This window comes from Oryctolagus cuniculus, chromosome 10 (assembly GCF_964237555.1).
Source record: "Oryctolagus cuniculus chromosome 10, mOryCun1.1, whole genome shotgun sequence".
Classification (NCBI taxonomy): domain Eukaryota; kingdom Metazoa; phylum Chordata; class Mammalia; order Lagomorpha; family Leporidae; genus Oryctolagus; species Oryctolagus cuniculus.
The window spans coordinates 20265339-20292630 of record NC_091441.1 but is presented as its reverse complement, the minus strand read 5'-3'; the positions used below and the strand labels follow the sequence as shown (position 1 = coordinate 20292630).

Below are 27292 nucleotides of genomic sequence, written 5' to 3'. Positions count from 1 at the left end.
ATCCTTGTGAACACATGAAAAGCCATTGAGTTGGATTTTTTAAGTGGGTGAATCGCCTTGTATGTGAGATAAATCTCAGTAAAACTGTTTAAAAATTAAGAATGGTTTTGGAGTGTATCACTATGGTAACAACATGTTTGAATTCCTGCTAAATTGCTTCTGCACTTGTTAATTTAACCATCTTTTTGGCCTTGTGCAGTATTTAAAAATGCATCATAAAAATGCAGCGAAATGTGGTAGAATGGTAACATTAAAATTTTTCTATTTGAAGTTAGAAGATCTATATTAAGAATTTGTTGCTGCCTTTGGATTTTGGGTCCCAGATGAGTAGGAAAAAAATGAAAACGGGATCCTCACTTGATGTTGTAGATGTTGGAGTGAGTAGGTTTGTCTTATCAAAGTCGCTTGTTAATTGGTAATAAAGCAAACTACATTTTGACCATCTGATAGTTCATGTTAAGGAAGATCAAAATAGTTTACAAATAGCTTACAACAGGAAGTGTAAGGGTAGTGGGGTTAATGAAGGATGTGGGAAGTGTAACAAAATGTTACTTTCTGTTTTTATGTTGTTCCTCTTCCTGAGCGCAGTGTAAAGACAGGCATTTCGTTTTCTGACTATAGGTGGCAATGTTCTGTTTACTTTTTAATGTCACTGTTGGCTTGGCTGTTTCTTGTGAGTGGAATATGGAAATGAGAGGGGGATTTAGAGATGGGAATGAAAACATTTTTAAAAGGATCGGTTATTTAACAAAAACACCTGCGGCAGTGTTTCTCGCTGAGGGCAGTGTGGGAGCCTCAGTTTCCCAGGCTTTCAAAGTTTCCCTTCCCCAGGGCATATCCGGTGTTGGAAGAGGGGTGGAAGTTTGGATTTGGGGAAGGAAGTCCCTGCAGCACCGAACCCGTGGAAGAGCTGCCTGTGTCACAGTTCCCGTTCTGCTGCGTGGACCCTGCCACGCCTCACTGCCTAGGAATCGGTTATCCCCGCCCCTGGGTTCGATGGCCAGAGCTGCTCTTGGCTCCTGATGCAAGCCTGTGGCTCAGGTTCTAGCAGAGGGAGCTTGTAGATGCACAGTGTGGTCGCGTCCTTGGTCAGCGCGCAGGAGCTCTTTTTAGTTGGGATGTTCTGCCCCTGAGTGGTCTGGACCTTGGCTGCTTCTGTGGTGCCTTCGAGTGAGCAAAGCCATGTTACGTAAGTGCGTCTGGGGTAGCTAGCTTAAATCTGACACTTCAGTTGACTTTTTGTCCCTGGCTCTGGAGTCCTGTATCTTTGCAGAAATCACCAAGTTTAATGGCAGGGCTCTCAGGTTCCCTGGCTGTCATCAGATTCAGTGTTTGGGACTTCTTGGCAAGTAGGCGTCCACTGTTGTGTTCTTTTTGTACCTCTGCTCACCAAGAGGAAGAGGCCACTCGGAGGGCTGGGCAGTTCATCCTGTGAAGGGGAGGCTTGCAAGGGCTCACGTGCTCCGTGGGGAGGCTGAGCACCGGGTCAGGTGCTGTCCCCTCCTCTGTCCTTCGGATGGGGCCGCACTGGGCCCTGGCTTTCCTGGGATGCCGAAGTGAGCCGTGGGTGGATTGGTTGAGCAGCTCTAGGCCATTCCTTACACACACACACACACACACCCGTACCAGGCAGACCCAGTGGTGCAGTGACAGTGACCTGAGCAGGAGCCAGGAGTCTATGGCCTGGAACTCCATCCGGGTCTCCCATGTGGTGGGTGCCCAAGCACTCTGGCCGTCTTCTGCTGCTGTCCCACGTGCGTTAGCAGGGAGCTGGATGGGAAGTGGAGCTGCCAAGGCTCCATCCACTGTTCGTGTGGGATGCCAGTGTGGCAAGCAGCGGCTTAACCTGCGCCACTGCGCCAGCCCCACTGACGGCTGTTGCATTCTAGTTCCAGTTCCCATTTCCAGGCCCAGGCGAGGCCTGGCTGTGTCTGTCTCCTTGGAGCTTGTCTGGGTTGTGTGTTACGTTGTGTCTTTAAAGCAGGTCGGCCTCCTGACCTGCCCAGTGAACACCTGTGAGGGCGGAATGTTGTAAAATGCAAAGGTGAACAGCTTTTTGTTTGTTTGTTTTAACTGGCCTGCATGGCTTTAGGTTTTGGCAAGGGTTAGGTGTCGCCCTTGGTGGGGTGTGGTGAACATAGGCTTTGGATCAGGGGTAAGGCAGACTTATTTACACATGGAAGAGGTGTTTTGTTTGTTTGTTTTTAAGACTGGATGTCACTTTGGTATGGTGTCTAAGAAAGGAGATGCAAGCCTAACCTACTTAGAGAGCGGCTTTGCTTGGTAAGCGCTCGCTGTTAACTATTGAACAATGAGAGAAACCCGTGTGTCCCGCTGGAATTCCCTGCTCTGCATTCTTGCTCCTGATCGCCCAGCCGCCCTTTGAGCCCGAAGGGGCCAATCTGCAGGCTGCTGGGAGTCTGGCTGCTGCGGGACTGCCTCCCGGCTAGCGACCAGGTGTCTTCAGGGTATCCTGGGAAGGGCAGGGCGCTGAGGCTCAGAGCAGCGCCGAGAAGCCGTGTGTGTGTGTGTGTGTGTGTGTGTGTGTGTGTGTGTCTGTTTATGCTTCCCTCTCGCACTGTGTGTGATGTTTGCGTTCTGCCCTAGTTGCGGGCGGACGGCACGTCAGCCTGGACCAGGGTGCTGCAGAACGTTTGTGGAAAATGGAATTAAGCAGATGCTTACTTTTGGTGTAAAATATTTTGAAAGCTCTGCATAGTTTTCTTGTTTAATAATACCAGTTATGAAAGGCCTTTCCTATATGTGCGTTGCAAAAAGCGTGCGCGCCAAAACTGAAGTCATCCCTTCATTCCGTCTTCTGTGGGCTGCTGGAGGTCCCCTTGTATTTGGTTCTGGTCACGTTCACCCTGGATAGCTGAACCCGCGGCTCCCCCACCCCACCCCACCCCGGGGTTGAGCTCCCCGTGTGGACTTTGCATTCTGGAGTGTGTTTCTGCTGATGCCTGAGAAACTGGCATGTGGCACCGTAGGCCATGCCTGCCTCTGGTGCCAGGATCTTCACCTGCGGCGAATGTTACTGAGGAAAGAGCACTTGAAGGTGGGAGTGCAAGCTTTGAGAAGGGAGGTAGAGAAGGTGTAGGGCAGCCATGGAGGGGTGGGGAGACGCGGAAGAGTATTTAGTGACATGGAACTGTCAGGCATGTAACGTGTAGCAAAAGGAGGTTACAGAACCGTGGGTGAAGTAGAATCCTATTGTTATTAAAGTGATTACACATAAAAAGTTCCCCGGGCATCTGTCTCTTTGAGCAAAGGGATGATAGGTCATTTTTTAAAATTGTCATCATTTTTGTTTACTCGTTTACTTCTATTTCTACAACAGGCATTTTTTTTTTCTATGAGGGGTCTTCAAATAGTTCATGGAAAATGCATATTTTTTAAATGCCATGTGTGGGTTTCAAATGATTTTGCACCTAAACAAACTGAAACTGAATTTTTTCCACCCCATTTCAGAGACAGAGCTCGTGTGAGAGAGACAGGGAGAAGGAGAGCTCCTGGCCACGAGGGCACTCTGTTAGTGCTGGCAGTGACCAGGACCAGGCTGAGGACAGAGCTCGGAGCTGGAAACTCAGTCCTTGGTCTCCCATGTGGGTGACAGAGGCTCCGTTAGCAGGGAACTAGGGTCAGGGTCCAGAGCCAGGCATAGAACCAGGAGTATTAATCGCTGGTTCAAACACCTGTCCCCAAACTTTGCTTTTAATTCCAGTGTTTTTTTGTTTTTTGTTTTTTTTTTTTTTTTTTGAAAGAGTTTCTTTATTTGACAGGTAGAGTTACAGAGACAGAAAAGTCGTCCATCTGGTGGTTCACTCCCCAAATGGCCCCAACAGCCAGAGTTGAGCCAGTCTGAAGCCAGGAGCTTCTTCTGGGTCTTCCTTGCAGGTGCAGGGGCCCAAGAACTTGGGCCGTCTTCCACTGCTTTCCCAAGCCCTAAGCAGACAGCTGGATTGGAAGTGGAGCAGCCAGGACACAAACCGGTGCACATATGGGATGCTGGCACTGCAGGTGGAGGCTTAGCCCACTGTCCACAGCGCCGGCCCCCTTTTAATTCTATTTTCCAAGATGTTGTTGAAGCACTCTCCTGTAGGTATTGAGATCAGTTGGAAGGAGACTCCCCCACCTGCCTGCGCTTCAGGCTTCAGCTAAAAATGAGGGCACCTGCTCCATGCAAAGACTGATACTTTGTGCTCATGGAACCCGGATTTGTGGGGGCCCGCCTTGTGCTTTGTGTCTAGAGATACCCAGGTCATTGCATCGCTGTATTACGAGCTCACTCCTGCATTGGGAGGGAAGGGATAGATAAAAAAATCGAGTACTTTTCCAAAAAAGTGACTGGTAAATTAGTTTTCTTTTTTCACTAGCAGCTTGCAAAACAGGTGTTTTATTTTCTCTACCGTGGACACTTAACATTGGTATTTTCATCCCACTGTGCATGGCAGTTGCAGAAAAGTTTTAATTTTTAATGGTGTTTTGCGTTCTCCGGAATCTTTGTGTGTACTGTGAAAATTGTGGCCTGTGATAAAACTCATCTTTTTTTTTTTTTTTGAGCTTTTCAGTTAGAACCTTATTATTTTATTATTACTAGATTTCAGTGCCAAGTAGTGGGATGTGGCAAAATGATAGCTGTGTGTAGCTGTCGTCACTCATGCAGACATCCGAGGGGCTGTGGCTCTTCATTTTGACTTCCAGCTGGCTTCTGAGGTCCACTGAGGGTTGGGTGGGACCTGGAGTACGTCTCCTCCCAGACTAAAAGGTGGCATCGACGGCACCATCGCCATGCTGCCTCCAGCCTGAGACCAGTCTTGGGTGAGACGAGGCCAGGCCCAGCTCCAGCCTCAAGTATGCATTTGCTGCGCTGAGTTCCCAACACTCTGGCCATCTCCCCCCCATACTGCTCGCCCCCTGCCCCCCACCAAGAGCTCCTGCTTCGGCATCTGAGCACCGCGGAGCTGGAGTCCGCCAGTGGCAGTGTGTGGACCGCGGTGCCCCTTGTGTCACTGTAGATGATGGAGGTCATCACAGCCTGGTTCAGCTTTGATGTGTCAGCCAGGAAGCGTCCACTGAAAGGACAAGGACGCGTGGCAGCTCTGTGATGCCACCATGCAGCCAGCGCTGTCGGTTTCTCTACTCCACCACTTACAGGCGGTCTCTGTCAGGGCCTTGGTTGTCACAGCGTGGTGGCTGTGGGCAGTCCGAGGGCCCCCTTCCCCCCCCCCCCCACTCTGGGATGTGAAGAGGGAGGAGAAAGGCCTCCTGTGGCCTTCTCTCGAGGTTGACGATCTCTCATCCCCAGAGGGCCCCGGGAAGTCTCTCTGGTGTCCTCTTAGCCCGTGCAGGCTTAGATCCGCTCGCTGCTCCCCAGGAGGGTGCTGTTCCCCGAGCGACGGTGCGGTCAGCTAGGGTGTCCCGCTGGTCCACCTCCTGGATAGGTCACTCTCCTGCAGGCGCAGACACCTTCAGAAATGCCCGTGGCTTCCCGAAGCACAGGTGCCCTCCTTCCCTCCTCGGGGAGCCCCGCAGGTGTCCGGCTAAGCTGCTGCTGTCTCTGGGTATACTCTTCTAGCACCGAAAGGAGGTTTTTGTCTCGTGTTTTTTAGTGGCCTGGGGATGTACAGCTAAGTAGGTCAAAGTAGGTTCTATCCCTCAACATGTAGAACCTACAGTGGCACAGAAGGAACAGGGTGACCAAGGTGGACCCTCTGTTGGAGAAGGGGGGGAGACAAGAAGTCTCTCACTGGGTAGCTGACTGAGCCGGGCTGGTAGCTTCTGGTTCTGCAGAGGGTGCCCAGTGTGCCAGTCGCCTTGGGTCGTCGTCCTCTGCCCCGTACCGGGATGGGGGTGGGAACTGGCACAGTTCCCTTTCTTGGGTCCTGCTTGGCCTGGGCTTGGGGCTTTGGGGTTGAATACCCACAGGCTGGAGTCTGCCCAGCTGTGGGTCTCTTTGCAAACCATTGCCATGAAACACTCAGCTTCTGGGTTTGTTTGCTTCCATGGCTGTAGCCATGCTGGTGATGCCATGTAGCCGGAGTCTCAGGTTCTGGGGATTCTGGGTCTGGGCCGCAGCCCCCATACCCAGCTCATCCCCTTTGCTTCTGCCTTGTGGCAGTTGGAGAGCAGCGTAGAGCAAGGAGGCGTGGTTTGGGTTGGACCAGGCGACCTGGGCAGTTTAACCCTGCAGGTTGGGCTCCAGCGTACGAGTAGGGCTGACTTCCCTGGCTTGAGACTGTGGGACTCGTGGTACCCTCCGCCCTGCCTGCCGAGGGAATCGAAGAATTATGGTAAAGTACACATGAAAAGTTAAAGTGTGTGGTTTGGAGGCAGTAAGCACGTTCACAAAGCCATCACCGCCGTCTGCCTCCTGCACTCGTGTTTTAGAAATGTGTACTTTATTTGTAATGAAGGGGGAGAGAGCACGCGTGAGCGAGCGTGCACACTTGCATCTACTGGTTCCCTTCCCAACTGGCTGCATCTGGACCCGTAGAAGCTGGGACCTGGAACTCTGTGTGGGTCTTCCCTGTGGGTGGCTCAGGAACCCAAGTACTTGAAGCATTATTTGCTGCCTTGTAGCGTGCACATTAGCAGGAGGCTGGGATTGGAGTCGGGACTTGAACGCCCAGGCACCCAGGTAAGGGATGCAGGTGTCCCAAGAGGCAAATGCCTGTCCCGTCCACAGAATTCTTTTCATCTTGCAAAACCAATACCTCCCCATTCCCTGTTCTCCCAGTCTTCCTCTTTCTGATACATCACCCGTGCCATGGTTCTTGAGTGTGGGCAACAGCAGCTGATTCTGAAGAATTTGAACAGCAAGGGAACCCCTTGAAGGGACTGTGGGTAGCACAGATGTACCTGCCACAGCAGGGAGCCAGGCCTGGACTGTGGTCGGGGACTTGGGAAGGCCGAGATCCCAGAACTGCAGCTGCTGGCGTGTTGTAGTTTCTTTGTCACTCAGCTCAGAGCTCTGTCTCTCTCTCAGGCAGGGCACCCTGTCCCTCCACCCACCGTCGCACCCCAGGTGCAGCAGCCTCCTGTGCGTTGAGGGCGCCATGGCTCATGTGCCTGTCTCGGGGAGATGAGCCGCTCCATGCAGCGAGGGCCACAGCCCATGGAATCCGCCCTCGTCCCTGGCTCGGGCTCAGGCCCCTGGAGGCTCTGCTCTTCTCCAGCGGAGTTTGCAGATTAAACCATCTCAGGAGATCTGTGGATCAAAAAAAAAAAAAATTGTCTTGAAAAGATCTTTTTGAAATTTGCGGCGTGAATTGCTCTGAAGTGTTCTCCTTCCTGCAGAGTCTAAGTGGAAAGACCCCTCGCTTCTGCCGGCCCGAGAGAGGCGAGTGCCTTCCACAGCCTCACGATCCCCCGACCCCACCCGATTCTTCAAAGAGCAGAGATTCTGGAGACCCCCGCCGCCGATACCAGAGCATCGGCTTTGAGGATTCGCGCTGCCCCTCTCGGCAGGACGGTCTCCTCAGGGACGTGTGGCCCAGTGGTTAGGACACTGAGTGCCTGGGTTCGATGCCCACCGTGGCTTCCTGCTGATGCAGATGCTGGAGGCAGGTGATGGCCCGGTCAAGTAATCGTGCTCCTGCCGCCCACGTGGGACACCTGGATCAAGGTGCTCCTGGGTTCTGTCCAGTCCAGCCCTGGCTGTTACGGTCATTTGAGGAGGGACGAGTAGGTGAGATCTGTCTGTTTCTTTGCCCCTTTGCCTCTTAAATAAATAAGGAAGGGCGGGCAGGCAGGCAGGCTGGGGGGGGGGAGAGACAGACACAGAGGGAAAGAGGGAGGGAGAAGAGAGAAAGGGACGGTATCCGTGTCCCCAGCTGTTAAGTCTCCGGAGCACACCTGGGTGCTGAGAAGCGGCTCCTTCCAGAGCAGCAAGGATGCCACAGCGTTGGGGACCTGCCCACCTGACTCTCAGGCCCCACAGGAGTGCCCGTGTGCTGCGTGCTGCTGTGAGTGCTGACGCTAACTCACCTGTTGTCTGACATGGTGACCGCAGTTCATGACAGCAGATTGTATTGGAAGCTACTGAGAGAAGATTTTTTTTTTTTAAGTTTGATTCAGTTTATTTGAAAGGCAGAGAGAGAGGAGATCTCCCACCCACTGGGGGTGCCTGCAGGAGAAGCCGGGAGCTGGGGCTCAGTTTGCCCAGTCTTGGTTTCCGCCCGGAGGACAGGTACTAAACTCCTTGAGCTGTCACCTGCGGCCTCACAGGATGCCCGTTAGGAGGTGGGAGGTGCTCCTGGCATGGGGTGGGTGGACATGGGACAGCCGAGCAGCTTAGAAGACCCCCACAGCCATGAGCTGGCCCTAAAATGTCACCAGGGCTGAGACTGGGAACCCTGCTCTGGGACGTCAGGGGTCTTCAGGCAATTCGTGGGACATACGTATCCTGAAAACATCGCCTAGGTCTTAGAGATGTCTTGCACCAAAATAAACAATCTTTTACTAGCATTTTACTGTGTACTTCTTGAGGTGTCCTCGTGGTCTCGGTCATGTGAGGTCACAACCCTTTCTCTGGTTTATCAGGTGAGAAGAGGGAGGTCAGGAGGAAGGGGTCGCTTGGCCAAAGCTGGCTGCTGGTGGCCAGAGCAGAGTGGAAGTGCGGGTTTTCCACGTGTCACTGTCCAGACACAGCCTCCTGCCCGCTGCGTCCTTCCTCGTGGCCACGTGCAGGGGGGCACACGTGGGGAGGCAGGATGCTTTCTGCCCAAGGGCGGCTCCAGGCAGGCAGGCAGGTGGCTGAAGGAACAGCTTTGAGGGGAAGGCTTTCCTCCCCGCAGGTGGAGTGTGGGAACCTCACCATCTCTTCCTTTTCAAGCACTGTGGCATACTGTAGGATACAAATACAGAAACTCAGGCAGGTGTTGTGACGCTGCAGGTATGAACACTGGTTCGAGTCCCAGCTGCTCCACTTCTGATCCAGCTTCCTGCTGATGCGCCTGGGAAACCTGAAGATGGCTCAGGACTTGGGCCCCTGCACCCAGTGGGAGACCTAGATGAAGTTCCTGGCTTCAGCCCAGCCCAGCCCTGGCCACTGCAGCCATTTGGGGGAGTGAACCATTGAATGGAAGATCTCTCTGTCTCCCTTATCACACTCTGTAATCCTACCTTTCAAATAAACAAAATCTCTAAAAAAAAAAAAGTGAAGACAAGATCTTAAGTTCAAACCCCATTTATTTTCCATGCATGTGAACTCATCCAGGCTTCTCATATTAACGATCCTTTGGGAAGGGGTAGGAGGAAAAGGAATTTGGAAGGTCAGGATGAGGGAGTGGAACCCCCGAACATCTTCTGGCTTGCCAGAGTTCACCTGAGTGTGCTGGAGTGGATCTGGTCGCTGTGGCAGGTGTGTGGGCTTCTGGTTCCGTAGTCCTGTCTGAGCGGTTGTTACCCAGTGTCTGGGAGGACTTTTGCTTATGCCACTGCCTGCCTTCGTGACCTGTGACGTCACCAGCATTAGGCGTGAAGTTCTCACAGCAGAACTCTTCATCAGATCGTGTTGTTGGGGTCTGCACAGTTACGCAGGTGTGTTAAGATAGTCTCTGGGTAGGGCTCTGAGTGAGGCTCTCTGCTGAGATTCAGGTAGGTGCTTTCTCCGTGTGATTGCTGCAGTGACAGTCTTTATGTTGGTCCCATTTTTTTTTTTTCCTGCCTGGCCACACAGCGACCTGGTGCACTGGGCTGCTGGGACCGTTTGGTGAGTGCGAGGCTTCTGCACCTCTCCCCGAGGGCCTGTTCCTGCACAGCCGGGCAGGACTTAGGGGAGGCAGGCGTGTGCTGCACCTTGTGGTCTGCTAGGAAGCAGAGGCTCAGAAGAGCTTTTTGGGTGGGCACTCGTGGACCAGGGCAAGCAGACAGGGCCTCAGGCTTAATGGTAGGAGAGACCAGTGCTGGGTTCATGTTTTAATGATGAATACAAAATCAAGGGAAAACGGGGAAAAAGGGGCACCTACAACCTTGTTTACTTCATTGCTGCCCTGAGTTATAGCACGGCATTGAAGGCCAGCATGGCTGCTTCTTTTCAGACTCCGTGTTGTTTAGAGTCCCAGGTATAACAGGACTGTGGTGACAGGGAAGTGTGGCTGAGAAATTTGAAGGATCAGTGACAGTCAAGGAACACTTCTGTATTGAGCTCAGTTTTGGGCGAGTAATCTTATTACTCTCTAAGGTTTGATCTGTTATATTCATGCTAATCAGTGCTAAGCTGATTGTGCTTATGTTTTTTTTTTAACTTTTATTTAATGAATATAAATTTCCAAAGGTGCTTATGTTTTATTCCATTCTGAAATTTCCCGTGGAGGAATACCTTCTTCTAATGTTGCTTTCCTGGGAAGGACAGTGGGTCATGTGTTTCCTCTTATGTTGTGGGAAGACAGCAGGCAACATGATACAGTAGTTTTCTAAGGCTTGAATAAGGTGGAGGGATCCCTTAGAGAAGTCAGCCCAGTGCTGCCTTGTTTTTATTGTAATGTTTTTTTTTTCTTAAGATTTTTACTTATTTATTTGACAGAGAGAGAGAGAGAAAGAGAGAAAGAGAAAGAGAAAGAGAAAGGTCTTCCTTCTGTTGGTTCACTCCCCAAGTGGCCGCAGATCTGAAGCCAGGAGCCAGGTGCTTCTTTCTGGTCTCCCGTGCAGATGCAGGGCCCAAGCACTTGGGCCATCCTCCAGTGCCCTCCCAGGCCACAGTATAGAGCTGGACTGGAAGAGGAGCAACCGGGACTAGAACCGGCGTCCATATGGGACGCTGGCGCCGTGGCATAACCCTCAGCCTGCGGCACCGGCCCTTGTAACATTTCTTAAAATGGGAGGGGTCTTAGTCATGGGCATTGTGTATTAGGAAAACACCATGCTTGGATATCATGCATGTTCTGCACCAAATAAACTTTGCAAAATTGGCATTTTGATGAAGTGGGTTAAGTGGCTGCTTGCAATACCAGCAGCCTGTATCAGAGCACTGGTTTGAATCTTGGCTGCTCCACTTCCAGTCCAGCTCCCTGCTAATGGGCCTGGGAAGGCAGCGGCATACTTGGGCCCAGAAGGAAGACCTGAAGTTCCAGGCTCCTGGCTTTGGCCTGGACCAGGCCCAGCTGTTGTGACCATTTGAGGAGTGAACCAGTGGATGGAAGATCTGTCTCTCCCTCTCTGTCTCTGTCACTCTTTCAAATAAATAAATATTTTAAAAACCTTACCTTTTTTTAAAGAAAACTTTTATTTAATGAATACAAATTTCATAGCTACAACTTTAGGAATATAGTGTTCTTCCCCCCATAGCCACCCTCCCACCCCCCACTCCCGTCCCATCGTCTACTCCCTCTCCCATTCCATTCTTCCTTAGGATTCATTTTTAATTATATGAAGAAGACCAACTCTGTACTAAGTAAATATTTCCACAATTTACACCCACACACACACAAAGTATAAAGTACTGTTTGAAAACAAGTTTTACAGTTAATTCTCATAGTATAGCATATTAAGGACAAAAGTCTTACATGGGGAGTAAGTGCACAGTGGCTCCTGTTGTTGCTTTAACAATTGACACCCTGATTTAGGATGTCAGTGATCACCCGAGGCTTTTGTCATGAGCTGCCAAGGCTATGGAAACCGCTTGAGTTCACAGACTGTCAGTATTTAGACAGGACCATAGCAAAGTGGAAGCTCTCTCCTCCCTTCAGAGAAAATTACATCTTTTTTGATGGCCCCTTCTTTCCACCGGGGTCTCACAGAGATCCTTCATGTAGATAATTTTTTCTGCCACAGTGTCTTGGCTTAAGTGCCTGAAATGTTCTCATGGGCTTTTTAGCCAGATCCGAATGCCTTAAGAGCTGATTCTGAGGTCAGAGTGCTGGAAAAAACCTTACCTTTTCACGCCATTTTCCATGAACTCTTTGGTTTCCTTATCCACCCAAATATAAAAGGAATAGACATATTTTCCGGTGCTGTGTCACCATAGCTATCACAACAACATCATAGCCAATATGCAGATGCATTATGAAAATTGACAAGTGAATGCCGCTGCGATGTGGTGCTGTGAACATGTGGTGCTGTTCTGTTGAAACTACATCTGTCGTCTGTGCTCAGGAAGCCCTGGCCGTTAGGACAGGTTTTCCTTTCCTGACTGGTTCCTCGTCCAGTGGGTACTCTTTCTCTCACTTCCTGAATTCCGACTTCTGTTGTACTGTGACTGGAGCTTGAGTGCCTCACTGACCTACAGGCTTACAGAGAGATGCAGGAGAGTAGGGCCACTTGAAGCCTGTCGCTCCCCCACTCACAGAGGAACGACACCAGACCCTGCGCTGTTCTTTTTGCCTGGCCCTTCGGGTTAGCTGCCGTTCATTCCCTCACTCGTGGAAGAACGATGCCTTCCCGGGTTAGCTGCCGGCCCCTCCACCTCTGTGGAGGGGCGGCACCCCCCCCCCCCCCCCCCCCCCCCCGCTTTCACCGCTTCCGCAGAGGAGCCGCATACCGCCGGCCGGCTCTCTCAGGGGCTTCTCAGATGTTCCTGGTGCATGTTGTCTCTCTTTTCCTTTATAGTCCTCTTCCACCAATCCCAACTCTGCTACCCACACACCGAGCACGAGCACGCTGCTCTCCTCCAATCAGGAGCAGGATCAGCTCCTGCAGGTTATTGGTTGAACTGAAGGCAGCTGTGTAGAAGTTGTTTGGTCTCTCTCAGCGCCATATTGTGGGAGAGCAGATGCATAGAATAAGTCTTAATTCCAGTAACTTAGTCTAGTCTCAGTTGCTCCCCACAGAAGCCCAGGAATCCTGATCTAGAATGGGCTTGTACAGATGCTCCCCACCTTATTTAACTTTTTATTTATTTATTTCCACCTTTTAATTTGAAGGAGAGAGAGAGATACTGATGGATTTTCCATCTAGTGGTTCACTTCCCAAAGGCCTAAAATAGCCAGGGATGTGCCAGGTTGAAGCCAGGAGTCTGGCATTCAGTGCAGGTCTCCCCTGTGGGTTGTAGGGACCCAGGTTCCTGAGCTCTCACCTGCTGCCTCCCAGGGTGACATTAGGAGGATGCCGGATCAGAAATGGACTAGCTGGGCTTGAACCCAGGCACTCCGATGTGGAGCTGTGGCAGCCCAGATGGCGACTCAGCTGTGCCAGACATCCAAGCCATGTCTCTGACTTATGATGTTTCAATGTTAATGATCTCTTGATTGGACTGTGGTATGAAAGTATACCCACACTTTTTGACTTCCAGTACAGTATTCAACAAACAATGCTAGATCCTCAACACTTTTTTTTTTTTTTTTTTTTTCAAATAGAACGGGATTTGGTCAGATGATTTTGTCCCATCTGTAGGCTAATGTTAAATGTTCAGAACATTTTAAAGTAGATGAGGCTATGGCTTCAAGTCTCAGCTCTGCTTTTTTTTTTTTTTTTTTTTTTTTTTTTTTTTTTTTTGACAGGCAGAGTGGATAGTGTGAGAGAGAGACAGGGAGAAAGGTCTTCCTTTGCCGTTGCTTCACCCTCCAATGGCTGCCACAGCTGGCGCGTTGCGGCCGGCACACCGCGCTGATCCGAAGGCAGGAGCCAGGTACTTATCCTGGTCTCCCATGGGGTGCAGGGCCCAAGCACTTGGGCCATCCTCCACTGCCCTCCCGGGCCACAGCAGAGAGCTGGCCTGGAAGAGGGGCAACCGGACAGAATCCGGTGCCCCGACTGGGACTAGAACCCGGTGTGCCTGCGCCGCTAGGTGGAGGATTAGCCTAGTGAGCCGCGGCGCTGGCTCAGCTCTGCTTTTGAGTCTAGCTTCCCACTAGGATGCACCCTGGGAGGCAGTGAGTGACGGCTCAAGGCTTGGGTCCCTGCCACCCATATGGTACACCAGAACTGAGTTCTAGCCTCTTGTCTTTGGCCTGGCCCAGCCTTGGCTGTTGTGGGCGATTACAAAGTGAACCAGTTGGTGGAAGATTTCTTTCTGTCTCTCTGCCTTTCAAATTAAAGAAAATTAAGGAGGCTAAACTATACTTTGATGTTCAGTAGATTAGATTGCAGCATGCAATTTTGAGTTTGGTTGTTTCAAGTTACTGTAGGCTTCCCAGGGTATAGCCTGTTTGGAAGTCAAGCAGCATCTGTACTAATGGGTTATTGTTACCTGAGACTTCCTGTGCCAGGTGTGGTCCTGGCTGTCCAAGAAGTCATCTGCATCCGGGAGGGAGGGAGGGTGTCCTCGTGGGTGGTGGACCCTCTCTGATGGCCAGCGTGCCTGTTCATCGTCTCTGCCTTTACACAGCAGTGACTTGTCAGAATCTGTGCGACCGTCAGCTGGTCCCAGCAGTGGGCCTACAGTGGAGACTGTCAGATGAGAAACATTTCGTTCCTTTGGTGCTATTTGATCCTGCCTGCACTTTTAAAGAGTTTGGTACTGAATATTCCCCTGGTAACACCAGTCATTGAGTCGCTCATCTTTCTACTCCTTAGCAACTCCTTTTCCATTGTCACCGTCAGATGACCTTGCTGATTTTCAAAGTGGAAATGCTTTTGTTGCATTTTTTTCGAGGCCAACAAAAATCCATTATTGGCTCTGGAGTGCCTGGCTCAGATCTCTGTGCCGCGGCTGTGAGCGGGCGCCTCGGCCCCTGCGCTTGCTGCTAACTGTACTAGTTTCCCGTCTGACTCGGGTATTTTTGCTTGAATGGTTCCCTTTTGCTTTGGTTTCTCTTTGCCGTGGCTGACAGCAGAACGTGGACTGGCCTGTTTATTTTTTTCAGAGATAGGCTGGACATTGCCCCTGCCAATGAGCATTAATATTTCAAGGTTGTTGCTTGGGAGGCGCTGCGTTTGCCTTTAAAGGGGTCACCATGGGTCAGTGCACTTCTTGGTAATCCTTGCTCTGTCAGAACTGCCTGTTTAGCTGGGTTACTAGCCACGCTCATCTCGTTACCTTACCGTAGCACCTCATTAAAACAGTCTTGCCCTGAACACTCATCTCTGTCATTGTGGTCGGGTTTAAAGCTGTTTCTAGAAGGGAAATTCATCCCGTGGGAAAGCACACCTGCCCGCTACTCTGCCTCTCCTTCTCTGTGTGTAACTCTCGACTTTCAAAAAAATAAATATTTAAAAAAGTTTTACTTATTAGAGAGAGAGAGAGAGAGAGAAAGAAAGAGAGGTCTTCCGTCCTCTGGTTCACTCCCCAAGTGCCTGCAATGGCCAGAGCTGGGCTGACCCAAAAGCAGTAGCCAGGAGTTTCATCTGGTCTCCCATGTGGGTGCAGCGGCCCGAGCACTTAGGCCATCCTCCGCTGTTTCCTCAGGCCATTAGCAGGGAGCTGGATTGGAGGTGTAGCAGCGAGTACTCAAACCAGCACCCATCTGGGATGCCAGTACCACAAGAGGCTTAGCCTACTCCTCCACAGTGCCAGCCCCCTGGGCTTGGCTTTTGACATTGGTTTCTGGGTACTGGGAAATGAAACAAGAGGCCGAGAGAGAGGTTTCTCAGTGAACGCTATAGCTCGTGTGGAGGTCGGCTTTATCTGTGTGATGTGTCTCAACTCAGGTTCCTTCACACACATGCGCGGCGTAATGCAGAATTTGTCATCTCTTAATGTTTTAAGAGCCTGCCTCTTCAGGTGAACTTAAATGTGTTTTGATTTTTGTCAAGAAAGAACAACAGCACAAAGCAGAAGCGTCAGGAGCTCATAAACCTGTGTCCATAAACAAAGTGTACAGAAGGAAATGGATGTGGGAAGTGGTCTTTTGGTTTAGGGTCTGATGGGTTAAACTGTGCAGTCACAGTTTAAAATGGGTGTGGATAAAGCAGGTGTCTCAATCCGATTCTGGGGATGTGTCTATGTTCCATCTGATAGCTTGGTGATCTCAGGCTTGGAGGAGTGAACACACAAGGAAGTGATGTTGTCTTGTACCCCTGCTCAGCGCTCTGGTAAACTCTCCTTCTCTTCCTACTTGAGAGGGTCGTCGGGAGTGAGATCTGATTTGACATTTTCCAGTTACAGCAATGGCTGGGATAAGGTGAGCCACGGCAGGTCTTCAAGGGTGTACCTGGATTACCTGGTTGGCACACCTGGCTGGGAGCCTGGGAGGTTACACCTGGTGCACTGATGGTTCTCATGGAACTGGCCCCCCAGTTAGGAAGTGGGGTTTGAGTGCTGTCACAGCTCTCCCCGAACACTGGTCTTGCTGATGTTTGGCGCGTGTCCCCTGGAGCCCAGGAGTGGGAGCTGGAGAAAGGAGTGCAGTACTGTGTTACGCAGGTGGGCGATGAGGTGAGGTGACCCGGGAAGCTGGCACGTCCCTGTTGGCCTGGGAATGCAAGGATCTTAGGTAGCAGCTGTTGGCTGCAGCAGGGAGTGGGGTCTGTGTCAAGGTACTCTGGGTTGTGGAGCTTCCTGAAGGCACAACGGGACTGCACTGTGTCACAACAAGGCGACAACACTTTTTTTTTTTTTTTTGTAAAGATTTATTTATTTGAGAGGCAGAGTTTGAGAGAGAAGTCTTCCATTCACTGGTTTACTCTCCAAATGGCCACAACAGCCAGATCTGGGCCTATCTGAAGCCAGGAACCTGAAGCTGTTTCTTCCGGGTCTCCCATTCAGGTGCAGGGGCCCATGAACTTGGGCCATCTTCCACTACTTTCCTAGGCCATCAGCAGGGAGCTGGATTGGAGGAGGAGCAGCTGGGACATGAATCGGTGCCAATATGGGATGCTGGTGCCACAGGCAGAGGCTTAACCTGTGCCACAGTGCTGGCCCCGACGAGTCTTGAACACAAAGAACAGAAACACGGGTCCCTGTTCTTAGAGATGAGGTTTGCATGTAGTATTGGCAGATGGAAAAATGATTGCGCCTTGCAAAGAAAGAGCTAGATGAGGAAAGAATGAATTTGATTCTGCACCACCCAGAGATAAAAGTGAGCAAACTGTCGTAACTGTCTTCTGTTAGGGGTTACCACTGATGCAGACTTGTTCTGCAGGAGGTGTCAGGGAGGTGGGTGGCCATGGCCCAACCTTGCTCCTGCATTGATGGGAATGTTCTGGGCCTCTGGGTCTTTCATTCTGCCTTTGGAAGGCTGTGCTCCCCTGTGGCTCTGCTCCAGAGTAGTTTATCAAAAGGTGTGACAGCACCTTGTGCCTTCCTCAGCAAGTGTCAACAGCGCGATGAGTACTGTTGGGGAAGCCTTCATTTTCAAGCGACCAAACACCAGCAGGGTTAGAATTGAAATTGAGGTCATCTCGCCGGGAGGCAGCTTTCAGATGCTGAAGTCAGTATAAATTTAGTAATGGGGAAGACGTTACTCCTGAAAACACTCCTGCCCCTCGCCTTCTCTTTGTTGTCTCAGTCATAGGATCGGTCCTGGGGATTGTGCTCGAGGCAAAGTCGACTGCACGAGGGCAGTGGTTGTGCATTTTCCAAATCTTTCTTGGACTGGATGTTGTTTAAAACAAAAGGCAGAAGTCTCTTGGGCCACAACCAACTAGGAAATGTTAATGCTGTTACGTTGGGTGACCCCTACTGCTAAATGTAAAGTAGTGGTAAGTAGCCCACTGAAACTGCACGCAGGGCCCTGCCATTCCGATGGCTGAGTAAGGACCTCTCAAAGTCTTCACTATAAATTGGGAACGTTGGCAAAACTCATCAGTAGCAATTCCAAGGAATTACTGTTCAGGGAAAACATGGGAGCGCCATGGAGTGGGGAGTTCTGTGGTGGTTGAACCTGCCCCTATCCCATTCCCCCGCCCCACCGTGGTAGCTGTGAAAACCAGCAGTGTAGCAGGCACTGCCCAGAGCAGAACAGAGCTGGAGCTCCTGCAAGGATCATCCCCAAAGAAGTGGCACAGTCCCGCTGGTCTGGCAGCTTGCTGGGAAGCCCTTCTGGGGTGCTTGTGTTTATTTGACCTGATTCAGCTCGCTTTGTGCAAACAGCTCTCCCCGCCGAGCGTTTGTTGAAAACAATCAGTGGTAATAGTTTAATCTCAGCTGCCTGAGTTTGTGCTGCTGTTTGAGCCCAACTTCAAAGTGGCTGACTTTAAAAAAAAGTGGGGAGGAAGTGTCATTGGGAGCTCTGAAAGGCACCCACGTATTTCTGGGGCTCTGCAGGGCTCTGTGCCTGCCCAGGAAGGACCCGAGAAAGCACCATGTTCTCGCCTGTGGCTGACCTTGAAGCCCTGTGCGAGCAGGAAGTGAGCTCTACTGAGGTCGAGTTATAAACCATCTGGCCGAGCATTGAAGGCACACCCTGACACGCACACACATGGACAGTCTGTTGGTAAAGGCTGAAAATATCTTAGTTCAAAGTGTTTAAGAAAATTTCCATTCAGATTTTCTAAACATTAGTGAACCAAAAAAATTAAGCAGAGACTCAGTGGCCTTATGGGACCAAAAAAAAAAAAAAAAGTGTAGACGTCACAGAATGAGTTCAGAAAATTCACTGAATAAGCAGTAGCAAGATAAGCTGGAGTGGGAGGAGTCTGTTGTCTGGAATTGACAAGTTTTCTTATTTAAAATGTCCAGTTTTGGCAGAAAATGAGAAGATTCCCAAAGAAACAGGGCTGGTTCATGTACAGCTGAAGGGGAATGGACACTCTTGGAGGAAGCTCAGGTGTCGGGCACCCCACACCGGACTTGGAAGCAGTGTGGTAGAGACGCCCAGAGAGCCGTAGTCCACCGTGTCTGAAGGACTGATGCCACCAGAGAAGGGACATGACCGAGCAGGCAGGAGTTATCAACAGCAGCCAGGTAGACGTCAGAGCTGGTACGTCCACTAACTGCGAGAAGAACTCACTCGACAGGAGGTTTGAACCAGCAGAAGAAATAATCAGTGAGCTAGGCCGGCGCCGCGGCTCACTAGGCTAATCCTCCGCCTAGCGGCGCCGGCACACCGGGTTCTAGTCCCGGTCGGGGCGCCGGATTCTGTCCCGGTTGCCCCTCTTCCAGGCCAGCCCTCTGCTGTGGCCAGGGAGTGCAGTGGAGGATGGCCCAGGTGCTTGGGCCCTGCACCCCATGGGAGACCAGGAAAAGCACCTGGCTCCTGGCTCCTGCCATCGGATCAGCGCGGTGCGCCGGCCGCAGCGCGCCGGCCGCGGCGGCCATTGGAGGGTGAACCAACGGCAAAGGAAGACCTTTCTCTCTGTCTCTCTCTCTCACTGTCCACTCTGCCTGTCAAAAAAAAAATTAAAAAAAAAAAAAAAAAAAATCAGTGAGCTACCTGAAGACAGGAGGATTGGGGAGCTCTCGTCTGAGACACAGAGAGAACAGAAGAATGAACAGAACCTTGGAGACCTGTGTGACATCATCAGGCGTACTCCTGCTGGGAGCCCCAGAACAAGAGGAAAGATAGAGGGGCAAAGGGGAAGGATGCTGTTCACGGTTGTGTGCCCAGAAGTGAGATAACCTGGTTGACATGGACAAGTTCATGCAGTTGGAAATTACTTTAACTGAGAATTAAGAAATCCATATAGACCAGTAACAAGTAGAGAAATGGAGTTAGTAACCAGAAAACTTCTCACGAAGAAAACACCGGGCTCACATGGCGTACCAGAAAAATCCTACCACGTGTTGTTTTAAATTCTGTAAGAATAGGAGACAACATTTTCCCATTCATTCTGTGAAGCCAGTATTAACGTGATACCAAAGCCAGATAAAGACTTTGCAGGAAAACTATAGGGCAGTATCCCTTATGCATATAAATGCAAAAATCGTACAGGTAATACTAGCAAAGTGAGTCCATCAGCATATAAAAAGGATTATACAATGCAACAAAGTGAGATTGATCCCAGTAATGAAAAAAAAATCAATGTAAGTACTGTATTAATAGAACTGAAGATAGAAACCACACAGCCTCTCCTGTAGATGCAGAAAAAGCATTTGATAAAATTCAACACCTGTTCGTGATGAAAGCTGTCAGCTGGGAATAGAAGGGTACTTCTGAACTTGATAAAGACCGTCTCTAAGAAGCCCAGGTTAACATGGGACTCATGGTATAAGCTGGATGCTTTCCTGTAACACTGGACGTGAGACAAGGGTGGTGGTCATTCTTCCCGCTTCTATTGCACCTTGCAGTGGAGACTCTAGCCAGGCCAGTTAGTCAAGGCAAAAAAAAAAAAAAAAAAGGCATTGGGAAGGAAGAAATCAGGTTTCAGATACAGTTAAAATGATTTTGTACACAGACGATCTTAGGGTCTACACAGAGAATGAGACCCCCAACAAAACAACTGAGCTGGTAGATTCAGGAGTGGCCTTTTGGTCTGGTGGTTTTGATGCTGCTTGGGATGCTTGCGTCCCGTATCAGAGCGCCTGGACTTGAGTGCCAGCTCTGCTCCTGATTCCAGGTTCCTGCTAATGCGAATGCCAGGAGGCAGCAGGCGATGGCTCAAGTGCGTGGATCCCTGCCACCCATGTAGGAGACCAAGATGGAGTTTCTGCCTCCTGGTTTTAGCCTGGCCCAGCCCTGGCTGTTGCAGGCATTTGGGAAGTGAACTAGCAGCTTGCTTGCATTCTCCAACCCCCCCCCCCCACCTCTGTCTCCCTCCCCCTCCCTCCCTCTCTCCCTCTCTCCTTCTCTCCCTCTCTCCTCCTCTCTTCTCTCTTTCTTCTCTCTTCATTGTGTTAGGGTGGCAGTAAATTGAGTACAGTACCCACAGAATTCCAGCTGAGTGTTTTGTAGAAATTGACAAACTCTTCTTAAAACTCACAGGGAAATGAAGGGGATCCAGATCAAAACAATATCTTAAAGAACAAAGTCGGAGGACTCACTCTTGGGTCTGAAATATTCAAACTTCAAGGGCCGGCATTGTGGTGCCATGCGTTAAGCTGCTGTCTGTAACACAGAATCCTATATGAGTGGGAGTTTGAGGCCTGGCTGCTTTGCTTCCAATCCAGCTCCCTGCTAATGCACCTGGGAAAGCAGCAGAGGATGGCCCAAGGTCTTGGGCGGCTGCCACCCATGTGGGAAGCCTGGAAGGAGTTCCAGGCTCCTGGCTTCATCCTGGCCTAGCCCTAGACATGTGGCCATTTAGGGAGTGAACCAGTGGATGTAAGATCTGCTTCTCCCTTCCTCCCCTCCATAACGCTGCCTTTCAAATCTTCTAAAAAATATATAAAACATACCACAAAGTGACAGTTATTCAGCATGTTACTACTGTAAGGCTCTCCATGGAAATCAGTGGAAGAGAATCGAGAGTTCAGACATAAACCTTTATATGGCTCGTTTTTTTGACAGGGCTGGGGGTGCTAGGATTGGGTCAACAAGCTGTGGTTTGTCCAGTGGAACATTATTCGGCCATTAATGAATGACATTCAGATAAAGGCTGTAGCATGGGCGAGCCTTGGGAAGGTCACGGTAGGTGGAAGAAGGCGGACGTGAGAGGCTGCACACCCATCTGAGATGTTTGGGACAGCAACTTCGTAATTCCGGAAGGTCCATCAGTGCTAGTGTTGGCTGGAAGGTTGTGGGAAGGGTGGGTGTGCGACTGTGGTAGATATGGAGTTCTTCTTGGAGAACTGAAAATTTTCTGGAATTACCTGATTGTGTTAGATGCACAGCTTTGTGAAGACGTTAAAAATCGATGCATTTCACCCTTTAAAAGGGCAGCCTCTACAGTGCGTGAATGAAATCTCGGCAAAACTTATTTAAAAATAAAACAGCAAGAAGAGCACACTGAGATGTAACTAAGTTGTTATCAGAACAGAAATAGCTGACTGTGCCAACCGAGGCGTTTTGTTCAAGTTCACCTCGGCTTTTCCCTGTCCACTGGCTGCTGCTGGCGTGGCTGGCTTTGCTTCCCTGGACCTGAGGGGCAGTGGTAGGAGCCTCCGTTCTTGAGATGCGGCCACGGCTGGGGGAGAGGGCTGCAGGAGCCAGGCGTGCTCCCCTGGCTGATGCGTGAGCTTTGACTTGCTGTCCGCGCTGCACATGGCGAGTGCTTTCCTCTCGCCCACCCTCTCCTCCACGCCCCCCGTCCTTTTGCTCTGATTTTCCGAAACGCCTGAGGAAAGCGCATTTGGAAGTGACACTGCGAGCACAGAGCGCTGGCACTGATCCCGGGCAGTCGGAGGCTGTGAGCGGTGTGTGCCTGATGGTTGCTGCCAGACACCCACGGTGAGCCTGTGGTCCCATAGCATGCAGGGGCCGTCTGTTTCGAAGAATAAAACAAGCTCTTGTCTCTGCTGGTTAACTAGAGGGAAAGAAGCGGTGCTGTATCCCAAGACAAGGAGACGACACCCAACTAGCCGGGCAGTGGCAGTGAGGACACCAACACCCAGGCCCAGTGTTGGCTGCAGAAGCTTTGCCAGGGTGGGGGTGATTTGTGGCTCAGAGTTGGGTGGAAATGTGAGAGGCATAAGGAGAGGATGGAGTGGAGGGAGACTTTTCTGGGGGTGCAGTTACTGGGACAAAACAACAGACTTGGGATGAGGGTACTCCCAAGAGTTCATGGAATCTCAGGATGAGTTTATTTTGGTGGGAAGGTATTCTGAAGTTCATGGCTCGTTTTTTCCATAGTGCACATTTTCCAGGAGCTTCTTGGAGACCCCGTGTCTCTCTCAGACTCTTGTCTGGTGGATTTGTCTCACCCACCGTTCTCCAAGGAGGGAGCGTGCTTTGCACAGACGCGTTTATGATCACGATTTGGGACCAGAGTAGTAGGGGCTTCCCGTGCTAGAGAACAAACGGAAGTGCAAGTCCAAGATGCAGGAAGTGGTTCTAAGAACTTCTTTTCCTGTGATCTCTAGGCACCCTGTATTTTGTTGCTAATCTTCCGCTGGTTTTATGGCAGACAGTAACCATCAGAACCGCCAGGTGGACAGGAAGCACCTTGGAAAGTCACCATTGCAGCATCAAGAGAAATGATTATGCGATGATGATGAGATTTGATAACACAGAGGGAACTGGATTACTGCAGAGTGTTCCCCCTCATTGCTTGAATGGGAACTCAGTGAAGATGTTAGCTGTCAGGTTTTTAAATTTTAAAAAAATTTTAAATTTTATTTTTGATCAGGATATTTTGATAAATTGAGAAGCCCACAAATATGCAAGCTGAAGGTGTTGTATTTTGGGGTGAAGCCAGACTGTGGCAGGGTTGCATAAGCTGTAGTGTACAGAGGCAGAGGTGGTGGCCAGTGTCAAATGAAGAGCAAACACTTACCTTTTTTTTTTCCCCTCTTTTTAAAGGTAGAGTTATAGACAGAAAAGTCTTCCTTCCATTGGTTCACTCCCCAAATGGCCATCATGGCCGGTGCTGCGCCTATCCGAAGCCAGGAGCCAGGTGCTTCTCCTGGTCTCCCATGGAGTGCAGGGCCCAAGCGCTTGGGCCATCCTCCACTGTACTCCCTGGCCACAGCAGAGGGCTGGCCTGGAAGAGGAGCAACCAGGACAGAACCGGCGCCCCGACCGGGACTAGAACCCGGTGTGCCGGTGCTGCAGGTGGAGGATTAGCCTAGTGAGCCGCGGCCCCGGCCACAAACGCTTACCTTTCTTCTCACATCCTCCACGGACACCTTCCTTCCCAAGATGGGTTACAGCAAAGGATGCAGAAGCTTTAGTAGCCTGTGAAGAACTCTTCCTCAGGCTGGGGACTGTTAACCTGAAAGATTAAAACAGCAGTAGTGTGGTGAGTTTGATTTTTTTTAAAGATTTATTTATTTATTTGAAAATTGGAGTTAGAGAAGGAGAGGCAGATAGAGAGAGGTCTTCATCCGCTGGTTCACTCCCCAGTTGACCACAATGGCTGGATCTGTGCCAATCTGAAGCCAGGAGCCTCCTCTGGGTCTCCCACACGGGTGCAAGGACCCAAGGGCTTGGGCCATCTTCCACTGCTTTCCCAGGCCACAGCAGAGAGCTGGATCGGAAGTGGAGCAGCCAGGACTTGAACCGGCACCCACATGGGATGCCGGCACTGCAGGCAGTGGCTTTACCCACTACTCCACAGTGCTGACCTCAGTAAGTTTGATTTTGTTTTAAGGGAATATTAGGGTATGGGGTGGGGGTTAGGGGTGGGCCAGAGATTGAAGGACCAGCATCTGTTTCAAAAGTCTTGTTGGAGTTTGAGACCCATTTTCTTTAATTTGTTTTTTCCTTTATAATATCTTTTATAAACTCTTTCTACAGTTTTCTTTTTATAGATTCATTTGAGAGGCAGAGTTACAGAGAGAGGGAGAGACAGAGAGAGGTCTTCATCCAAAGGTTCACTCCCTAAATGGCCATAACGGCTGGAGTTTGGCTGATCCAAAGCCAGGAGCTTCTTCCGGGTCTCCCATGTGGGTGCAGGAGCCCAAGGCCTTGGGCCATCTTCTACTGCTTTCCCAGGCCATAGCAGAGAGCTGGATTGGAAGAGGAGCAGCTGGGACTCGAACTGGCACCCATATGGGATGCTGCTGGCGCAGGCAGAGGCTTAAACTATGCCACAGTGTGACCCCTTCTTGAATTTGGGTTACCATTGGGAACCACATCATAGCTGAGTGAGAGGTGGGATGAGCCTGTGTTCTTCACTCAAGGAAGGGAGGAGGTGGAACCACTCTGCCTGCGTGGGTTTCCAGTCTCGCCAGTCATCAGAAGTGCTCCAGCCACCTGCTCCCCAGCCCATGCTTTGTTATGAAAAACTGGAAGCCAACAGAAAAGTTGAAGGGATGCACAGTGAACGCCCTGTGCTCCGCGTTGGAATTCCGCAGGGAGCGCTTTGCTGTCTTTGCAGTGTCACATCCTGATCCCTTCCCTCCGCGGCACTCCCCATCCTGGACGCATCTCAGTGTGCGCCCGAGACTGTGCACACCAGTGAACTGCAGCTCAGATTCCGTGAGGGAGATCTTCCAAGCCTTTGTCTTCACTGTGAAACTCCCTGCTCAGAGGGGCGGGGGCAGACCCAGGAACCTGGGCTTTGCAGAGCTCCACGGAGCTTCTTAGGATGAGACCCAGGCTTGGGATCCTGTGCCCCAGGAAGTGCCTCTGGGTTCCTTCTGGGCCAGCCAGCCCTCACCGGAAACACGCAGTTGGGATCTGTGCCCTCGTTCTGATCTTGGAACCCTGTTTTCTGTGCAATCTTTAGCTTAAAATGTTGGCTCCTAACCTTGGGCGTTGTTGCAGGATCATTCAGTTTTCACGCCCGGAGTGAGGAGTGCGCTCTTGCGAACTGAGGCCAGGAATGCTGCTAATTATGCTGTAGCAAGAGTGGGTTTCACAGTTTGTAGAAAATGGATGAGAAGATAGGTTTGTGTTGGTGCCAAAAGATTTTTGGAGTCGATGCATATAAGGGGTCTTAAAATGCTTGTGAGAAATCATATTGGGAAAACTATGCATGGATTTGAAAAATTTTTTGGCACCCAAATACATTTTTTAAGCAAAGCTGCTGCTGCTGCTGCCTCTTTAGAAATTATTTGAAGAGCAAAGTGACAGAGAGAATGAATGAATGAATGAATGAATGAATTGGTCTTCCATCTGTTTAGTCACTGCCCAAATGCCCACTGCAGCCAGGGCTGAGCCAGGCTGGAGGCCAGGACCCAGGAACTCTGAGCAGATCTCCCGAGTGGGCGGCAGGGACCCAAGTACTTGAGCCACTGCTCACTGCCTGCAGGGTGTGCATTTGCAGGAAACAGTGGGAAGCAGGTGGGTCTTGACCTCAGGCACTCTGATAGGGGATGCAGGTGGCTTAACCCGCTGTGCCACAACACCTGCCCTTCCCCCAGATGAACGTCTCTTAATCCCATTTTCTGAAAACTTTGTGAAATACCTTCCTATACTGGTTAGCCCCCTACATGAGAAGTTACCCAAGCAAGGAAAAAAAAAAAGTCCATCGTGTCAATGCTGAGAAACTTTTTTGCCTGCAAGAAATTGGCTAAGAGAAAATCACAACATGAAATGGGTTTTTGAGAGCTGATTGACTCTCTGACAGTCACCTTGCTAATACCTGCCTCGTTTCCACCAAATACACGGACTCATGCGCTGGGAAGTGCTCACGTGACATGAACTGATTTCTAGAAGTGCGTGTGCGTTAGGAGCTCAGTGGCACAGACCAGGAGCGACTTCACCTGCAAGAGTGGTGTTGCGTGTGCTCTGCCGTTGAGTGCATCTTAAAATATTGTGCTTTAAAATACCGTGTCACAGTGGATGGCGGAGAGCAGTGCTTTGGCGGGGGGATCACAATGGGGGACTTCACAGCTGTGTGTCTCTGTGTCCCTAGTCCCCGTCCCGAGGGCAGCAGGGGTGGTTCCATGTGGACTGTCCCAGTGATCCTGGGTGGGGCTGGGGTGGGGGTGGGGGGCAGAATCCGTGCTCCACAGAGTCAGAGCTGACTCTGTCACAAGCAGCTTTCCTGTCTGTTGGTGCGTTTCTAGCAGTGCTTCGACCGCTGGCCTTAGGAACGCAAAATGTAAAATGCAAAAAAAAGGAAGCTGTTGTCTTGAGTGAGATGGGGGAGCCAGGGCGAGGAGGGAGGAAGATGAAGGAAAAGGCGGTGGGATCGGGTTGTCCTGTGTTTGCTTGGTGCTCGGGCCGGCGTGACGGGGAGGGCAGACCGTGCGCTAGGCTGGCCGGGACTGGGCTTGGTCTCTGGATGGCTCGGCACCTCCCGGCTGCTGTTGAGAAACTACTTTGTGTGTCTGTTAGGTGATGAAATGAGACTTTGAAGGGGGCTGTGTGGATGTCCTGACTCAGTGCTAATGTTAGAAGGGGTTCTTGCCGGGTGGGTGGAGGACACACCTGGGGCTGGAGAGGCCGCTGTGCCCGCAGGGTGTGTGTGAGGACTGGGGCGGCCAGCCCCTGCTGGGTGAGCACTGCGCATGGGGCCATCTCCAGGGGCGTCCTGGCCCCCCGCCCTGCTCCTGGCTTTCATTACAGTGCATGCTGGGGCATGTGACTTACTGGGCCTGATTTTATTGTCCCTCATTTCTTCGTATCTAAAATGAAAGAGGAACTCGGACGATCCTGAGGGATCGTTTGTCATTCTCTACTTCTGGTGATGAACTTTCGGGGAGAAAGGCTCCTGGACCCCAAGGGGCAGCAGTGAGGGCCATGGTCAGAGATGGCAGTGGGCAGCCGCTTTCCAGTGATTTTGTTACCAAACACAGAGCAGTACTGTGCCAGGCTCTGTCCGTGGATTCACATAGAACTCATTGAGACACAGCAGGTTAAGCTGCTGCTTGGAACGCTGCATCCCACATCCATGTGCCTGGTTCAAGTCCTGGCTCCTCCACTTCCAACCCGGCTTCCTCCTAATTCACGTTCTTGAAGCAGCAAGATGATGGCCCAAGTATGTGGGTTCCTACCATCCTGGCCCAGTCCCTGCTGTTGTGGGCATTTGGGATGTGAACCAGCAG

At 50.9% G+C, this 27292-nt stretch overlaps 1 protein-coding gene across 3 annotated transcripts in view; it reads left to right on the top strand.

Annotated features, from left to right (window-relative positions):
* The window catches only part of NEDD4L (NEDD4 like E3 ubiquitin protein ligase), a 320618-nt gene that overhangs the window by 6330 nt on the left and 286996 nt on the right, over positions 1 to 27292 (top strand). The gene's annotated exons all lie outside the window — the stretch shown is intronic.